Raw genomic sequence first — 20,467 nt, forward strand, 5'->3', positions numbered from 1 at the left:
ATATATTATTGCAAGTATGTTCTTCATTTTCTTGGGTTGTAATTTTCGTTATTTGTTTTGAATTACTGTATCCATTATGATAATAAAATATATAAATTTATGTGAAGCATATGTATGGATAGGTACAAAGGTTGAAAGTAGATGTTAAAATGAAAATGTTTATATAGTGGTAATGGATTGCAGTGCAAATATATGTGTAGATTTATATTTTTTTACCTTATGATTAAAAGCTACCTGAGGGGTGAGTTTATGAGAGGACTAAATATTAAAATTAGGTACAACACACTAATTTTCCTGTGATTCTATTTATCTATGTTTCTTTTGTTGTTTGTGCTTTTGGTGTTACATCTAAGAAACAATAACCTAATCCAACACCATAGACTCTTATGTTTATGTTTTCCTATTTAATACTTTTAGCCCTTATATTTTCTCCATAATCTACTTTGAGTTATTTTTGTGTAAGATTTGAAGAGCAAATTTAATTTCATTCTCTTAGGGTTAATTTCCAGTTTTTAAAATATCATGGTTTGAAAAGACCAATCTGTCCCTTTTAAATTGTCTTGGCATCCTTGTTAAAATAAATGAACAAAAATTTCAGAGTCTTTTTGTTTTTTTTGTTTTTTGATTTTGTTTTTGTTTTTTTCGGTACCAGGAATCGAAGTCACGACCTTGTGCTTGCCAGGCAGGCACTGTACCACTGAGCTAAATCCCCAGCCCCTCAGGGTCTTTTTCTGAGTGCTCAATGTAGTTCACTGATCAATATGTGTTTCCTTACAGCACTACCACACTGTATTGACTACTGTGACTTTTTAGTGTGTTTTAAAATCCAGAAGTATGACTTGTCCAAGTGCTTTTTTTTCTTTCTTCCGTACTGTTTTTGATGCACTGGATCCCTTGCACTGTTGTATTGGATTGCTTTGTTTATGCTGGCAATAATTCATCTGGGATCTTTATTGGAATTATACTGAGTTAGTAAATACATTTTTAGAATATTGATTAGTGAATCAATTTTTAGAGTATGTGGGTATTTTTTGGTCTGTCATTCAAAATACCAGAATCTAAGTGACCCAAGCAATGGAACATTCTTTGTTCTTTTGATGTGTGATATCTTTTGAATGGTAGAATTGAATCTTTCTAAGAGGGAAAATCTGTTCCACACTTCTTTTCTACATTTTAATGGTTTCCTTGCAATCTTTGGAGTCTCTTAAAGACTGACTTCCTCTTTTAGTGCCGTGTTTTCCCTCTATATGTTTGTTTTAATCTCCTACATTATTCTTTTCAAAAAAGCATCAGGCAAATTAAGTTAAAGAGTTACTGTGCTCCAATATAAGCATATCTGAATTGATTAAGTCAATGACTGTATTTCAAAATAAGATCAGATTTTGAAGAATTAGGAGTTGAAGTTTCACTATGACAAGTTTTGAAAGATACATTTCAAAGCATAACACCAATTTAACACTATTTGTTCCTGGAATTATTGCATATGGAAAGGTTTTATTTATTTAGGAGTTCTTTAATTTCCTTTGATGATTTTTTTGTTTTTAATATATGTTTTACTTATTGTATTTTTTATTCTTAATTTTTAACTCTTTTGGATGCTACTGTAACAGAAGTGCCTTCTTAATTTTATTTTCAGATTTCTCATTGCTAGTACATAGAGATTACGTTGACTTTTTTTTTTTGGTATCACTAATCAAACTCACGATCTTGCACTTGCCAGGCAGGTGCTATGCCTCTGAGCTATATCCCTGGCCCTACATTGACTTTGGTACATAGATCTAGTATCCTATAATGTTGCTGAATTTATTAGTTGTGGTGTTTTTATGTGGATTATTGAGGCTTTTGGATGTGCAAGATAATGGCATCTATGAATGTAGTTAATGTTACTTTTTTCTTTCCAGTGGGGCTATCTTCTTTTTACTTTAATTTCTTACATGCCCTGGCTGGACTGTTCAGTGGAGAGGTAAGCACAGATGTTCTTGTCATATTCTTGACTATAGGGAGAGAGTATTCAGCCTTTCTCCCTGAAGTATGGTGCTACCTCTGAGTTTTCTCTAAATTTTCCTCAATCAATCAGGAGAAGAAGTTAACCTTGGGCCAGGGATGTAGCTCAGTGGCAGAAGCGCTTGCCTGGCAAGCCTGAGGTCATGAGTTTGTTGGTACCAAAAGCCTGGTACCAAAACCAAAACAAAACAAAAAGAAGATGTCAACCTTTATTAGTTTACTTGGCATTATTTTGGAGCATGGGTGTTGAACTCCTATTAATTCTTTTTTCTTGCATTCCTAAGATCAATCCCACTTGGACCTGGTGTATATTTGATTTTTTTGGTACATGTTTGAGGGACATAGTAAATACATTCATTACAGGTAGTTGGTACATGATTAAGGAGCTTACTTCTTTTTATGTCTCCTTCCCCACCTCCCCAGTGTCCTCCATCTCTTATCCTACTTTTCATTTACAAAAGATTTACCTTCCTGTTTCCTATTATCCATCTTTTATTTGCTCTTTAAATTATTTCTACTACTTTGAGTTTCTCAAATAAGGGAAAACATACAATATTTGATCTTGTGTGTCTGATTTATTTCACTTAACATTATGGGTTCAAGGCGCATCCATTTTCCTACAAATATTTATAACAGTGCCAGACTGGGCTTATCAGTATTTTGTTGAACATTTTTGCAACCGGTGTTGCAAGAGATATTTTAGGAGACGTTTACTGAACACTTCCAGAAATGCTTGTCCAAAACTGGAATTTTAAAAGAGTTCTTCACGTTTTATAAAAGTCTTCTAGAGAGTAAATCTGACCTATGTTCATACAGCACCACTTTGAACTCTGCTTGTTCTTTACTAAACAAGGACTACATTTATTATCGAACCAGGTACGCTTTCACCATTGTACAATGACTGATAGCTACTAGGATTCAGTTTTATTTCCCATTCTTGAGCAGATCAAACATCTTTATCTTGCTTCTCTTTTATTCCTCTCCAGTTACTTTATCTATACTTTTGAGTTTCTCATTTCTACCAGAATCTCAGACCACACTAGAATATATTCTCATAGATCAGTTATTTTATTTTTGCTGGAGTAACCTAGTAATACCATTGTGTTCATTGTGAAATATTGCTAAACTAGATCCTGCATGTTCTAAATACTCTTACTGATGTACTGGTATGTTCACGGTTGGGATTTTCCGGGAAAGAAAGTGTAGAGGAATTCTTTGCTGGTTTTCTGCCTTTGTAACACTGGCAATGATCTCCCCAGTCAACTCAGTGTGTTCAATGAGAAAATAAAATCCTGTCTAATTTCATCAGAATGATAACTTTGGAGTAATAAAGAATCTTCTATCATCTCCACATGAATATATTCTCTAATCATTCTGAATTCAACACTAGAGGTAGGGCCGGGGATATACCTCAGCAACACAGTGCCTGTCTGGCAAGCCTAATGCTCTGACTTCAATTCCTGACACCAAAAACAAACGCAAAAAACACTAGAGGTCCCTCTGAAGCATAGCCTTTACTCAAGGTGGTATAAGCTTTGTTCACGTGTGTCAATACGTGATTGTCATTAATTTACACTCTTCCTACTTGTCTACTGAGTCCCCAGATGGCACAGGAAAGTTTGACTCAAAACTTTGAGAGTAAAATATAATTCAGAAAATCATAGACTAAAAAGGATAGAAATATGTTGGCTCATGACTTTGGAGGAGGATGGAGATAGTGACAAAGACTCAATTCCTTCCTTGTTTTCAGCCATGTTCTAGACTTAAGATTTTAGATTTATGTTGCAGGCATATTCTAGATCTGTATTCAGTTGTGAAAAATAGCTTTCTCTGAATGAAGCTCTGTCCTGGAGGCTAAATGTTTCCTTGTATTCTCTGAAAACATTTTCCACGGATGTAGGAATATGTAAATTCTATGGATAGATATCTCAATGGATAAGAGTGTACTCCTGCAAGAAGTAACAACAGAGAACTAACCCTGATGCTACATTTCAGAAAAGGAATTAAAATAGAAAAACTTGCCGGTGGAAATAGAAGGGAAAAAGGAACTTAAAGTAATAACTGTAATGCATAGCTAGGCAAAGAATAATGGAAGTCTTAAATCTATGTCATGTTTTTTAGTGGAAGCTGGCCAGAAAGGCCTGTTTTGTTTAATACATCTACGAGTTACAGGAGGAGGAAATCCTGATGGAATAAGCGGGGATGAGACAGAAGAACGCTTGCTACATGTGGAGTTCCGCTTGCGCTTTTAGAATTTCTTTGGATCACCTTATTTTTCCAGTTACTATTTTTATTCTTTGGACGTCTTTCTTCCACTCTTTTCTACTTCTGCAAATGCTCTTGTTAAGTAAATAATGACATCATTTTTCAACCTAGGTCACACTTTCCACTTTATTAATCATATTGAATCTCTTTGCCATATTTAACAGAGTTGATCCCTCTCTTCTTGAAATGAACTGTTGGTGGGGCTTTTGAATCTATGCTATTTCTGCTTTTTTGCTGTCATTATTGCAACTACTTATCAGATTGTTGTTGGCCTTTCTTGTTTTGTGTGTCTTAGTAACTGACCCCGCAATAGTCTAATCCTTAATCCTCCTCTCTTCTGAGAGTTCACCTCACCAACATAAAGGTGATAGCTCCCAGATTGCAGTTCCGAGACTACACCACTTTTCTGAGCTCTGTACTCACTTTTCCAGTAGCCTTTATACTAGTTCCTGCTTGGTGGTAAATGATGCCAGATTCGAAATGGAACACACAGCCTGTCCTCTGCATCCGTGAGCTCTGCCTCTGCAAATTCAACCAATGGGGGACTGCATCTATTCAGACTAAAATCGCATTTGTACTGATCACATGGAGACATTCCTGTTTTGTTATTATCCCTTGAACAACACAACATAGCTATTCATATTTTAGTAGGTCCTATAAGGAATCTAGAGATGATTTAATGTGTACAGGAGGATATTTGTAGGTTATACACAAATACTGTGTCACGTACCTGCGACTTGAGCATCCACAGATTTTGGTGAGTGTGTGTGTGTGTGTGTGTGTGTGTGTGTGTGTGTGTGTGTATCCTGTAACCAATTCCTTTGACTACTGAAGGATGAATGTATTTCCACATTCTCAAAATAGCTTGTCTGCCTGTATTTGTCGGTTTGCCTGATGGCAGCAAATCATACCTATCAAAATCTCTGAAGCCCCTTGAACCTTCCATCTAGTATTCAGCTCCTACATGTAGTCAGTCATCAGGTCGTGCCCAGTCCACCTTCTCACTATCAAACTTATTTTTTATTCTCTTGCACTGCTGTCATTACAGATACACTCCCTGTAAATATCCTGTGGAGTATGGAGGGTTACCAGGAGGGGGCATAACATCAGGAAGAGAGAAGAAGTAAGAAGTTGCTACAGTATCTAAAAGGCAACCTGTTTGAATGACAAACAGATGTTGAGAAAATGTTTCTCCCAAAAAGTCCTATGACCTATGTTTAAGATTTTAGAAGAGAGATAAAGTAAATCTTACAAAAATTAATCAACTTATTATCATCTAATAGTGAAAAGCTCAATGTAATAATATGGGAATTACTACTGTAGAATTATGAGATTGTGCTATTGCTCCAGGATCACTAGGCATAGTGCCTGACATGTATAAATGATAGTCTTATAATATTTTTGATATAATGAGAAAAAGTTTGCATTCCTTGTTAGAAACTTTATACAGAATATCATTCTCCTTGCTTTAATGCGTGTAAGAATAGTTATTAAGAATCTGTAACAAAACTATCATACATGTGGTATTTGATAGAGAACCAAGGTTAATTTGAGGAATAGTTCTACTTATATAAGGAGGATACTTAATATAAATATATGTTATACTTTTGACGGTGTGTTACAGAAGTGCCTTCATTGTTTAGACAGTTTTAAAGTTAGAGAAAATATTATACCTAAAGCTTAGGACATCAACTTTCACATTAATGAACTGAAATTATCATTAGAGTTATTCTAAAAGTACTATGTAAGAAACAAGGATAATATATTTTTAGTGGGCTATGTTAAAAGGACATTTTAATACACTTCTTGGTTCTGTGCTATCTAAAATATTGCAAAAATCATCTCTTCTACTTTATCTCTTTTATTCTGTTCTTTTTTCTTGTTTTCCTTTAGTCCTTTCTGAGCAGAAGACTGGTTTAAGGAGCACAGGACAATGGGAACAAAGATAATGAGAAAAAAATCAGTGTCTTTTAAACTCTAAATTTATTATTTTTATTTCTTTACTAATTATTTTATTACTAGTTTGTTATTTATTAATCATTAATTTTTGAAAAGTCTCCAAAAGCAAAAGGAATAGCTTCTACTTATGTTCTCTAACTGTCTTACTGGCTAGAAACAGACACTTTAGAAGTTTGGAAGGTGATGCCAATTTTTAATCAAAAAATAAGTAGTAGCGACCTAGATGGTGAAAGGTTATTACAGGAGATTTTTATCAAAAAAAGGTGTCTGGTTGATACATAAAAGGCATGCAAACTTGTTTTTACCTGTACAACTACTAAATGTAAAGAAAAATAGCAGAAATTCCTCTAGTCATATGAAATTTCTTTAGTCATATGATTGTATATGCAATTGACCTTACTGGTAATGAAAAGTTTTATATTGGAATTTTAAAAATATTTTTTATACTGTGACATCTAAACTAGAATGTTGTGATAATGATAATAGGGAAATGGTTCAAGAAAAATAAAAGCAGATTTAAGTACCAGGATGAGGGGGTAGCTGTTACCCAACTGCTAAAATATTTTGAAAGAAAATCTTTAAAAAATGTAATTGAGAAGTTGTTGATTTATTTTAATTAAATTTGTTTCAAGTTGGTAAGAAACTTATTTTTGAGTTCAAGTGCAAATTTTAAAGTTAAAAAATAGTTGAATTGTATTATTGCAAGAACTTCATTATACAATGCTATGTGTCAGACTGTATATAACTGTATAATTTATAGTCACATTTCTTATCTGAAACTTGTTGTGTAGAAGTAATTCTAAATAAAAGCATACAAGATAATAGATGAAGATGTAATAGCGTAATAGGGCCTAAAGTAGACAAGAAAATGGGCATAATTTTTCTGATATTAGTGGCTATTGGATCACAACCTTGACCAAAATGTGCAGAAAGCATGAAAGCAGTCCTTATCTTGATGCATTAGAGCAAGGAGCAGTTTCACATTTATAGAAAACTTTTCTGTGAATCACAGTTACTTCTAATTTTAGGGTTTAAATAGTTTTTACTTGAGAATCAATGAGCCATTTATAAGCCACACGGGTCTGCGTCACAGCCATAAATGAGACTCAGGAGCTACGCCATGGTTACTATCACTGCACTGTAACATTGTCTAATTAGAGAAAGAGTGCATGCAGCTGTAGAGTAGACATCAACTTAATTCTTTTCCTTCCTACTCTGTATTTCTTTACTAATTGTTATCATATTAATTTCTAAGATTTTCATCGCAGAAGTCTTATAATGAAGGCCCTTGTAAAAACACTTGTCAACATCTCTGATTACCATTATCTGCTAAGATACCTGAAATATATAATTTTACTTCTGCTCCTTTCCATTGACAGGCTCTTTTATCCAGCAATCATACTGTCATATACTCATAAACATACAGCCTACAGTAAACAGTTGTAATTATTTTCAAAGCTTTATCTACTTCAGTATCTCATTTCAGTAAACAGGATTAGCCTCTAATTACTCAAACCATAGGTATTTTTTTCTTTTATCTCATTTATTATTAAATCCATTACCTCAAGCAATATATATTTTTCATATTTACCCTTTTATTTACACCTCAACAATTCCTGCTTTTGTTGAAATGCTTTCATGTCTTACCTGGATAACTCCAACAGTCACTTTTTACGAGTTTATCTAAGTCCATGTTTCTCATCCTCTTCCTCCTGTCGCAGCATCCAGAGTGACATTTTAAACTGAAACCAGTGTCTGTCACTTTTCTATTAAAGCTCTCCAAGTGATGGATCAGTGGACTTGAAGTTCAAACTTCTTGTGGTGACCTGTGAGTCTCTACAGGAATTGGCTGAATAACTCTGAGTTGTTCTCCTTCCCTTGGTTGAATGTGGCCACAATGAACTTCTGTCTGTTCTTCAGTTATAACAGAGTTGTTTGGATTTGGCTCAGATATAGTTCCACAGAGATCATTCTTGAATATCCCCTCTAAAGAAACCTCATTCTGTGTACATTATTTGAATCGATTTTTATTCAAGTAGTCTGTTATCTGAGACAGAAAACAATACAGAAACATAACTTACCCTTAATTTCACTTTGCACTTATCTGAAATATGGTGTGAAAATATTAAGCAGAAAGTTCCACAAATACACACTTTGTAAGTCATAAGAATATTTTGTTACAGGCTTTTTATAATTCTGGTTCTATTCTATTAGTGACTGTTTACCTCTCATTCTAATTTTTACCTTAAACTTTATCATATATATGGTATATAGAGACAGAGGGAGAAAAAATAAGCTCTATACAGAGTTCAGGAGTATCCACAACTGTAGGCATCTTTGATGACCTTGGAATGAATCCACTGGACAGGCATAGTTACTGTGTTTCAGTTATCTTCTAATCAGCCTCTTTAGAGAGTTTCCTCTCCACAGAGTTCTGAATCCTAACTCCCTGGAGTGTCTCTTCTGAGTTCCCGTGGGTCCAACAATATCCAAACACTGGCTGCTCTCAGAACTCCTCCTTGTGGGTCCAGGGTCCTTCTCCAGGACCCACATGGTGATTCTTCCCTTATCCTTTCCTTTCCTAAGCCCAAAGTTAGCATCTGTGTCTTGACCTTACTACTTCATCAAGCCTCAGCACTGCTTCTGCGCTTGTCAGATTTATAAGACCAGGTTAACAATTCTCCACACTCAGTGACCTCTTTAACATGTTTTGTGGCTTCCGTCTCCTGACCACATTCTGACGATCAGACTAACTGGATCCTTGGCTAAGTAAAATGACCAAAGAAAAAAGAAGGCTGTATTTCAAATTATAAAGGAGTATTTGGGTTAATGGAGGGAGGAAGATGAGTGGTTTTGTGATGCTGCTTCCGGAGACACAAATTTTAACTCTTTGGTCAACAGAACAAAACAAACAGAAAAACAAACAAAAGAAAACCCCCACCTTTTGTTCGCTGTTTCACTGCACATTCTTGTGTTCTTGAATTGTTTGGTCAGGATTTTTACTGCAAAAGAATTAGAGAAGTGAATGTTCTGCATTATAATACTGAAGTGAAGAAGGAAACAAGATACTGCCGTTAGCAAGGCAATCAACAGCGGGGTCTGTTACTAAACTTACAAAAGTTTGTTTAATTTCTTTGAGTTTCTCTAGAACAGTAAAATAGTTATTTTGCTATGCTTATGCTATGTGCCCATTGATAAAATACAGTCATGTAAATAAAAATGCTTTTATAAGTACAAAGTGATAATTAATAAACATTAAAGATATATATTTCTTGAAAAGCATTAACATTTTATTTCTTAATTAAACGAAGAGTCCAGGCACATTATTAATCTGTGTTGATGGTGTTCTTCTCATCTCAAATGTAAGGTATATATTTTGAATCATTAACATAGCACATATTTTTATTTGAAGTGCTAGTTTCTGAAAGTCAGGAATGTTGTTTTACTTTCTTAGCTACCCTTGGATCCTTGGCTAAGTAAAATGACCAAAGCAAAGAGAAGGCTGTATTTCAAATTATAAAGGAGCGTTTGGGTTAATGGAGGGAGAAAGATGAGTGCTTTTGTGATATTGGTCCCAGCCTCTACATCAATGAAATAAACGTGCTGTCCTTCATGATATTATTGAGACCAAGCTTTGAGTGGGGTTTTATAAATCCATGTGTTGATTCTGAGGATATGATTAAAGTTATATGTAATTATTTGGCTCCAACATTTTAAAAAGTAAGCATAACACTCTTTGTAGTCATCAGCACTTAAAAAGTATTTTAAACACACTAAAATATTACTTTCTAATAATTTTAATATTTGTTCTTATTTAAAGCAAATTTAACGGGACAGTGTGATAGCTTTTATTCTGCAGTCAAGGTTGGGCAAGGTGGCCAATAGCAGAATGACATGAAGTGACCTGAAGCTAAAGTGTCAGTTTTTAAAAACTTTATTACCTTGGTTTCTTGGTTTTTGTGGAAAAAAATATCCTTGTTTTTCTCTTAGAAAATAAAGAACTGTTGAATGTGAAATTCTAGAGAAACATCTTGAGAGTCTGAGGGACCAAACAGGTGGAGACTGTGTTTGGACATAATTTTATCTCCTTCCTGATTCCGAGAAGTAGCTCATGGCGTCTGCAGTCGATGTCAGCTGTGGCTTTATCAACCTGTGCCAAAAGGATCCTCATGTAGAAATATATAGAAACTTTCCATTTCGGAAACAAGTTCCACATTGTCTTGTAAGATTTTGTGCCAGAAAAAAAATTGAATTCAATCCTTATCTATAGCACACCAAATATAGGAAAAATCCTGCTTGATCATGGTAGAAAACATCATTTGTTGAAGTAGTGATAATCCTGGGCCTCTCCCAGCTCACCCTTTATAGCATGAGGCATATGCTTGGGTGTGAACCAACCCTTCTTACAAAAGGAGGCACTGACAACAGAGCACAGCACCTGACATTCCTGACCCCTTCGTGCCAGGTAAATCTGAAAACCCTGCCACGCTAATCCTTTTGTTTGCATCTCCCTTGCCTCATTGTGATGAGAGACAGATAGCGGGAAGCCTCAGCTATTGCGGCTGTCTTGGCAGGAGCACTTGGCTGCTCTGTTCTCTGGCTGCTCGCTCTGACTGTTGGCAGGCAGAGGACGAACAGGCTGCAGAATCGACCCCATTAGTGTCAGCCTCATCCCCTGTAATGGGAGCCGCACTGGCCAAGACTAGGCAGCAGTCTCCGCCCCAGCCTCTGTGTAGTATGCCTCAGCCTAGCACAATATCAAGTTGGCAATAGAAAAGATGATAGCATTGTGTTTGCCGCCACCTTTTGAAGAAAACCAGAACAAAGTCATTGGCAGTTGATGTCAGAATTGGGAAGAAAACACATTTTCTTACCAGTGAAAGGGGAAGATGGAGATATATCAACCCATTGAGCTCTAGCAGTGCCTTTTTAAAAACAGTACTGTTGGAGCTGTCGGTATCATGGTATAGTCCCAGTGCTCAAGAAAAAATGCCAGATGCATTTTGAACGGGATTATGTATGTGTATGTGAGAGGAAAAGAGAGAAAAAGAGACAGAAACAGAAAAAGGATGGTGAGAAACACTCATATCTCACTTCACCAGGAAGGAGACATGTAAGGGAGAAAGGACCGGCAGAAATTTGTTTGCTGGAGGTGAAAGCTTTGAGACTGACGATACATGGTACTTAGGATTTTGGATTCATAAAAGTCCTTGGGAATCAGTTGTTAAATTCTGCTTCACAAGGAGTTGATTTTGATGAGGTTTCATGGTTCATTACTATGAATTAAAATTCCCAATAAGAGCCCACTAGAGGTTTGTACCCACTTATTCTGCCTTTCCATTTCAGGACACTTTTAATGTCAGAAAAAAATATATATGTAGATTTGATGCTTTGGGCAATAATCCATAGTCACCAAATTACAAATATCAGCAAAAACCAATCAATCACTGCACTGTTCGTCATGACAGTGGTGCTGTACTCCCTGAAAGGAATGAGCAATAGACGAGAAGCATCTGAAGACAGTCAGCTTCCTCTGTGTTCTTCAGCAGTAACAGCACAGCTCCCGAAAGCGGAAGCCCCTGGACGTTCTCAGCTGTGTCTCTGGAATGCTCATCCTGACTGACGTACTCTAGTAAACCCTGACACCCTCTGGTTCAGCTGCTGCTTGACGAAGCACCTGTGTGTTTACCTGTGGGCTCCAGACTAACAACCCAAGCTTATAGAAATCAAAAGCAAACCCTGTTGTGTTCACAGTTCGTGTTTCCACCTAACTCCTTGTTCGGACACCCACTTGACATATTTGCTCAGATTTTATGGGCAGCTGCCACACTGGGTTCTTGTTTGTTTCCACACAAGTTATCTTTTTTCTTTAAGAAATATAAGTGCTGAGACCTACTTGTTTAATTATATGGGGCTCCTCTGGTGACTCTGAATAATAAAAGTTTTTAGTAGGAAGTTATAGGTCATAACGACAAACCAGAGTAGCTGTGCTACAAAGTAATTAAGACCCTCATTTGGACACTTCTGTGCTCAGAAGAATGAGCCTTAGCATACTTTGCCCTAAACGATCTCCATTTACTTCCTATTTCCTTCCTGTAGCTACTGAAACCAGGCAGAAGAGAGGAATTCTTGATTTTGTGGAGAAAGATATTTAGTTTGGACTCTTGAGGAGGGCCAAAAAAAGAATTTTTTAACTTTTGCCCCTTGAATTTGGGACCATTTACATCCATTATGGTTTCACCCGATTCAGGTCATTGGCTAAGGAACTGGAAGGCAATGAACATGACGGAAACTTTAGATTCTAACAGAGCTGCTTCTAAGGGTGTACGAGTATGGATGATCTGACCACAATGGAAAAGACTTCAGCAGAGATTTTTATTTCCTGTGTCAGCAGCCAATTCTTATAGAAATGTCACACTGTCCATCTGGAATTTAGTTTTGTGATAAGAACTGTGCCAAACAATCTCAGACTTACGAGCCAAGCAGATTACATCCTCCTCTGCCTTCTAAGAGGCTCCAAATACGGACTGTGAGACACTCGCAGAGTAAGGCACATTTGAACACGAAGCCCAGGACTTCCAAGCTCAACATTTAAGCTTGATTATTCCTCAGGCCCCTGCATCTTGTCCTTTCCTGTGATTCCCTCTAACACTTTTCATGTTTGTACTGTGACCTAGAAAACATCACAGATGTCTTGTGGGTCAACCTGCTAGAGATGTCCTGGAAGCCGTTTATTTTAGACAAAGTAACAGCATTGCTGTACAGAGACAAGGAAACTAATTCCCTCTCTGTCTCTGTCTGTCTCTGTCTCTCTCTCTTTCTCTTCCTGTCTCTAACACCAAAAGAATGTGTGCACACTTCAGCAATTCACAGCAGTCTATCTTACTAATAAATGCCTGGAAGTTAATGCTCACTACTCTGACCACCTCTTGTAATTGTAGAGGCCAAAGACAACTTGTGTTCATCTCATGATGTCTCAATAAGTTTATTATTTTTTAAAATTTATTTTAAAAGTAAAAGAAGGAAAACATATTAACAGACAGCCATTTACAAAATAGCATGAGAACAACACAAGCAATACTGAATTACAGACAAAGTGGTAGGAAATTAACAATGGCTGTTTTATTATATAGTGATATCTTCAAAGTGGTTTCTCAGAAAAACAAATAGAGACATGCAAGATAGATCAAATAAGTAATCATTAACTGTTCCTTTCAGTAAGGTGATAGAAGTCAGTAGTACAATATGTTAGCTATCCTGTATATACATACATATGTAATTTCTCCTTCTTTCTATTCTCTTTTCCCACATCAATAAGTTTAATATTAAAATATATACACAAGTTTTTCTTTTCCTGATACTTTTTGGTGATATCTGTCTGTCTGTCTATCTCCCTGTCTATCCATTGGCACCTCATCTCATGAATTTAATTTTTCCACAATTGTGGAAAACACTGCCACTCCTGCGTTCATGCAGGATAGATAGCTGTGGTCCTAGTCATCATCTAATGCAGAGTTCACAAACAAAAAAGAAAATTTGTTAAATGTTTCCATTTGCAAACCAAATTATTGACAAACGAAGGTGCCAGGACCACTGTGTATACAGAATTTGCGCCCCCTCTTAGCCACTTTCAGTACTTTGTAGATACAAAAATGAATAGCTAAAAATAATCTAACATGGAGTTTTATAAAACACTCGATAGCTATCTTCTGCCTTTCATATAAAACTGTAATAAAAGGGAGTTTAAATCATAAATGACTTTGCCTTGCTATTGTATATATTATGTGATCACAGTAATAGTTCCTTCCTCATTTTTAAACACTGCTTCAAAACTTCTTCCATGTTATAGACTGAATCAAAAGCTTTGTAAATTACTCAACATTACTACAATGTACACACAACACAGGAAATGTCCATTTTTTGGCTGAGCACTTGTTTTCCGGTTTATGACTGTTATGAATAAAGTGGTTATAAATATTTCTGTCCAGCTGTTTTTGTATACATGCATCTTTATTTCTCCTGGGAAAATACATATGACCTAAACATATTGGGGCTTCAAGAAGGAGGATGAATAGCCAGTTTTTTGAAGTAATACAATGTTATGATATTATACTGCCATAGATAGTTGAGTGTTTAATTTTGAAGATGTGCAATTTAACATTTTATTTTATGGTTTTAATTTTTAGCATATTCTCAAGGAAATTGGTGCTGACTTCAATGTCATGAAGTTATTCTTATCTCTATATCCTCCAAAACTTTACATTTTTATCATTTATAGTTAAATCTGTGATGACCTTCAAATTCATTTTTATATATTAGGAAGAGCTTATAATTTATCTTATTTATATATTTATCCAGTTGTTATAGTATCATTAGCTGATTTATTTCCCCCTACTGAGCTGCTTTGTAGTTTGATGAAAAAATCAAGATTCGGCAAATTATATTCCTTAACTGTTTATGTTTGTTGCAATACTTTCCTCCTTAGACCAAAATGACACTATATGATTACAATACTTTTTAGAAAATATTTAAATTCAGGCAGTGACAATTTTCCAGACAGGTTTTTCTTTAAAAGTAGCTTTGGTTAAACTAGATCTCCCCACTTCTATATAAATTTTAAATCAGCTTCTGAATTGTTACCAAAATCTTTATTGGGCTTTGATTAGAACTACATTGAAACATAGATTGGTGTGGGCAAAATGACAAATCAACAATATTGTCTTACAATTAATAAATATGGTATATTTTTCCATTTTGTTTGATCATCTTTAATTTTTCTTGTGTTGTTTTTAGAGTAGGTTGACTTGTCTTTTATTAACTTCTTGAGTGCTTTATGTGAGCTTTTAATCTTTCTTTCTCTCTTCCTTCCTTTCTCCCTTCCTTTCTCTTTATTTCTCTCTCTCTCTCTTTTCACAATCCAATGACTAAAAGCAATTTTCTCATGAGTTTTGTCTAGTGTTTTTTTTTTTTCTTTCCAGCAGCTTATGTTTCAAGCAGAAACATTCCTTGTGGCCAGAAGTAAATCTGCTAGGTTAATCTCTTTGTGAGAAAACAATTTGAGGTGAGCCGGTATTCAAAACCTGCGCTGGGCCGCCCCTCCATTGCAGCTAAAGGCCGTACAAGTCCTCAGCGTGTTCTACACGGTTCGGCCACTGTGCGTCTTCTGCGGACCTCACGGCCCTGCTTCCTGCTGTTGCCAGTCATGATAAACTCTGGTCATGATAAACTCATTGTCCCTCCTGGAAATTTCCGGGAAAAATCCAGTGGGTTCTTTATCCAGTGTTCTTTCCATCTGTACTAATTTTACTCTGCCTCCCTCCTCTTTCCTCCTTGTATAAATTTTAGCCTATGCAAGGGGTCTACCCTGACGACCCTATCTAACACTGTACACTGGTCCGTGGTAGTACCTGGAAAAAACAATCCTCGTTCCCTCACTCTATTTCTTTTTTCTAGTAACACCCTTGCCCCACTTCTAACAGACTTGCAACTTACTTTTCTATGTTCATTCTTTAATCGTGTGGTGTATTTGCTCGGGCCTTACCACCCTCTAAACTTTTCACAGTGCTTCCGTTCTTATCAAATTGCCATTTCTGCATCGTTAGGGCTTTCTTCCCGAATTGTGGGAAGCTGTTCCCCTGTGGCAGGCTGACTGGAGGAGCTAACACCTTCGCCTTCTCTCTCCATCAATGACTCACAGGAGTTAGTCCATAAATACTCCTGTTCTTTCGGGCCTGTGTTGCAAATTTCTCAAGGCTGTGTCTTTAATTATTTTTCCAAAAATTTCCACTCAATATTAAGTGAAAATTGCCCACCATGTGACCTAATAATGCATAATTAATGGCTACATTTCTATCCGTAATTCATCTGCCAGCTTTGGTAACTTCAAATAAGGTTCTTCTAAGTAAATTATTCGCATTCAAATCCTCTATTCAAGATCTTTCTCTGAGATAATCTGAACTAAGGCATCAATCTGGTGGTATAAGGTCCATGAAGGTAGGGCTCTTCCATTTCTTAAAATTTTTATTACTCTTAGTTGCTTCAAATGTCTGCAAAAATGTCAAGTACAGGGTATGTGTGCAAATGTTTGTAGAGTGAATTAATGAACTTAGTAAATACTTTTTGTAAGTGCTTTCCAGTTAATGATACAAAAAGTGATTGAGTTTTCATTATTTAGGTTTCAAATTATTAATTATTAATTCTGTATTTGTAAAATTTATTCTTATTGCTATTTCTATTATAAAACATTTTAGTAATTAGTAGTTTTTCACTTTAAGGGATTTTTGTGATTAACATATTTTATGAATCAATGTGTTCTTTTAAATTTTCCTTTTGTGAACTTAATTTTCTAACAATTATCTTTTTCAAATATTTTCTCTTGTTAGTTGTGAATCTTTGATTCATTAGGACAACTGATCCATTTTGTAACTATCCTTAAATCTATAATAAAAATATTAGTTTATGCAATAAATTAGTAGAATATTATAGTATTATGAATAAAATATTGTGCATAAAACAAAAATAAAACTTTTTTCTTGTTTCCTAAAATCTATTTTTATTTATTTAAGATTAGTTTTCTTCTCCTTTGATATTGATAACAGTTCTCCCAGTACTCTTTTGAATATGTTAAGCCATATTTTGAAGAAAGAATAGCCATTTGCTGTGTAGAATAAGAAAGAAAAGAATTTTCCAGCAAATGGAATCAAATGGTAGAAGTCAAAAATATGAGTAAAAAAGGAGTGAAACTCCCGGCCTATAAGTTATTCAGCACACTGTTGGAAGAACGAGTTTGAAACACTATATTTAGTTCTGGACACCTGTTTTATCACTCTATCATGTCTTGTAAAGGAACTGATAGTGGTGTGACAGAGACAGTCCTTATGCTCCCTTACACCTTCTAGTTTTCCTTGCTATTATGTTAAAATTGCATGTTTTATTCTGTACTGAGAAAAAAACAGAAATAACTCAGTAGGTCAGGTCTCAGGGTAAAGTTGGCAGCATGCAATTCCTTCCTTCCTTCTGATTTTCGTCTGAGCAGGAGTCAGACACCCTGGTGAGCTGCAAGGGGCAGAAACTGCATGGTCTTAGGACTGTATAGGTAGAGTCCTGGACAATCTGTGTGGGTCACGTATTAAGAGGGAAAAATAAATCATTGTTGGGTTTGATTTCTTAGATATAGAGAACATCTTTCAGCCACAGAGTTTACCTATCATGATTAACACTGTATCTGAACACGCCAAATTATAAGAGAATTCATTATCCTTGTCTCCTGCTCTATTCTCCTACCAAATTCTCTAATTTCAGTGTCTGTTTCTTAGCCTCACCAAAGTGATCTGAGGATTAAATAAATGAATATATTTTTAGTACTTAAAGTACTTAAAGTTTAGTACTTAAAGTTTAACAACTTTTCATTCAGTATTTGAGATTATTATTTTTTATTGTTATGAGTAATTTGCCTATTTTGTTTAGAACTCATTCTCATTTAACTAATTATAAATATACGCATTCTATCTTCTAAATTCAGCATTAAATCAGGCTCACTTCCATTTCCTCTCCAGCACCTTAGTTCAAGCTTGACTTAGTCCATTCTAATAGTCTTATAACTGGTATTCCTTCCAATGTAAAATTTATTTTCTTATTACACATCCAATCATATTCCTTTCAAACTTAAATTGCTGCATGCTTTCCTATGGTGTGTTAAGACTAAATTTTCACCTCTGGTTTTATGTGGCTTAAACCTCCTCAAACATGATCTTATAACATTTTCTTATGGACCTTTTTCTCTATATCTGCTATGTTTCTTTCCCAAAGCATACCTCAATTTCCTTTGCTTCTGTGCTTTATTGGGGTAGTAGCTTTAGGCATTATATCAAATTTCCAAATTTCATTTAAGTACCAACTCAAAAATTACCTCTTCCTGGGGGCTGGGGATTCAGCTCAGCGGCAAAGCGCCTGCCTGGCAAGTGCAAGGTCATGAGTTTGGTTGCCGGTACCGGAGAAAAAGCCAAAAAAAAAAAAAAAAAAAAAAAAAATTACCTCTTCCTAAGGACCTTCCATGCTTTTCTTAGTCAAAAGAAACCATTTATTCTCCTGATTTTTTAAGGCACATTGCATCTTCTCATATTAAATCTATATATTATCACATCTATGACAAGATGCATACTTATTTTTGTTTATTATAATCACTTAATATGTCATCCTGAATTTCCTGAGTTAACAATATATATGTCCTGGATATGTCCAAATCCAAAAATTATATGTTAGAGATTTACATGCCAAGTGCTGCAAAATCTGTTCTTCCTTTACAGAATGTACCTATTGTTTATTTATCTACTTGGGCTTATTTTTTAATTGAAGTCATTGAATTGTGTCCAATGAATTTTATTAGTTATTAAATAAAACATTCATGTTATCTGTGACATTCATCCCATTACTAACTAAACAAAAAATGAATGACAGAGTTCAGTTTCTTATGGGGAAAGTGCTATAAGAAATACATTCATAAAGACAACATGAAATAGCACAGATTAGTGAAAAGGTGACCCGGGCATCAAAGAAAAACACAGCTACACTTGGGGAAGTATGAAGTGTGGAACATACTCTGAAGAGCTGTAAGTAAAAATGTTAACAGAAATCCATGAAAGAACAAGAAAGTAATGAGTCTTTTAAGAACTAAAGAAACATGATAAATTGTGATACTGTAGAAACCACAAGTACTGAAATGGAGAATAATCTTCAAAACCAAATGAAAACACATGTAGTGATTCTGGCGGCCATACTGGTTAGAGAACTGTGTCATTAGTAGATTCTTCTTGCTGGTGAAGAAAAGAATAAGGAAAGAAGTATACTTTCCCATGAAAATTAAAAGGGCATGTCCGTACATGGTGGTCTACCTTTGGGCCATCCACAGGGACAAGAAGCTATAACTAAGCAAATGTTCCTGCATCCTCAGGGAGGCAGCCTCTGTCTCACGACTGCCTCTCAAGCAAGGATTTGGAAGCCACAGGTCATTAAAGACAAACCTTGTCCTGACCATGTTTTCCGTTACCAAGAGAGTCTATGAATTACACAGCAGAGAGGTGTGTGTTCGTGCTTACTGAAGACACTCAAGTTTGGTCACATATGGTTTTCCAACACCTGAGCTTAGCCATGGTAACTCTTTAGAATGTCCCAAAGGGATGGTCCTTCCCACAAGAGTAGCTTAAGGTATTCCCACTATGGTATAAATCTTACTGTTCTCCTTCTTAGATTTATCAGAAACAATAAGAACATTAACTCTTGGTCTACGAAGCTTGGCCTGATCCCAACACACAAGACGTGCACGGAGTGCCACACTCCATGGTCTCTGAAGTAATGGAGCTGTCAAACCTGGGCCAGGCGTTCCCCGGGACTGAGTTTATCAGTGCAACCTGGTAGCAATGGGCACACTGTGCTGTCATTTCTGTTCTTCCCGATCTAAATAAGGTGGAGTCATACCCTTCACTGAGAAGGAGTTACAGGCACGGGCCTGCACGAGCAGGCCAGCACTTGCTGACTTCCTGATCTTGCTTTTCCCTAGTGTTCATGGCCTTGAGGGTCGTCCTGCCCACTACAGCTGTTCTGTGTTGGAGAGACCCACTGATCAGAAAATGTATACAGACACCAAACCCAGTCCTAATAAGGAGTTCATAGATTTTTAAATTGACTTCTGATTATTACCAAATTACATAAATCTCCTAGACCAAACCAAGCTGCCTTTTCTATGAATTTCCGGAAGATACTAATTAAGGCCTGTTCAAGTACCCGATCCTGTTTTCCCCTCTACCATGAACAGATACAGCTATGTACATCTGCATTTTGTTCCTCAACCTGGCAGGAGAGTTCCAGGGCGATGACACTCTTTTAAGCATTAGAAATGGAAAGCTGAGTAAAGCATGCAAGGTTTTATGCTAAAGATTGTATTTAATGAGTAAAGATTGATAATAAACAAATAAATATGGTATATTAGGTGGAAAAGAAAGGACTTCCTAAGACGGTCACATTTGAAGCTGTTTCCTACATTTTTTTCTTTTTGGTACCAGGAATCGAACTTAGGACCTTGCACTTGACAGGCAGGTGCTGTGCCGCTGAGCTGTATCCCCAGCTCAAGTCTCCTACGTTTTGACGAGGAAATGACTAATGTTCTAGAAATCCCTGAGATGGTATTTCTATGTCTGAAAACCCGAAAGAAAGATCAACACTGTTAGAGTGTGTAGAGAGAGCG

At 35.9% G+C, this 20,467-nt stretch overlaps 1 long non-coding RNA gene across 1 annotated transcript in view; it reads right to left on the minus strand.

Moving 5' to 3' along the window:
- Nucleotides 1-20,467, minus strand: part of LOC102021610 — a 66,148-nt gene that overhangs the window by 39,788 nt on the left and 5,893 nt on the right. Inside the window, exons 2-3 of the long non-coding RNA XR_262419.1 lie at nt 9,170-9,230; nt 7,876-8,275 (exon numbers count right to left, since the gene is read on the minus strand). This is a non-coding gene — a long non-coding RNA (uncharacterized LOC102021610). The remainder of the gene's footprint in view (nt 1-7,875; nt 8,276-9,169; nt 9,231-20,467) is intronic.

This window comes from Chinchilla lanigera, unplaced genomic scaffold (genome assembly GCF_000276665.1).
Source record: "Chinchilla lanigera isolate Chin_1 unplaced genomic scaffold, ChiLan1.0 scaffold00046, whole genome shotgun sequence".
Classification (NCBI taxonomy): Eukaryota; Metazoa; Chordata; class Mammalia; order Rodentia; family Chinchillidae; genus Chinchilla; species Chinchilla lanigera.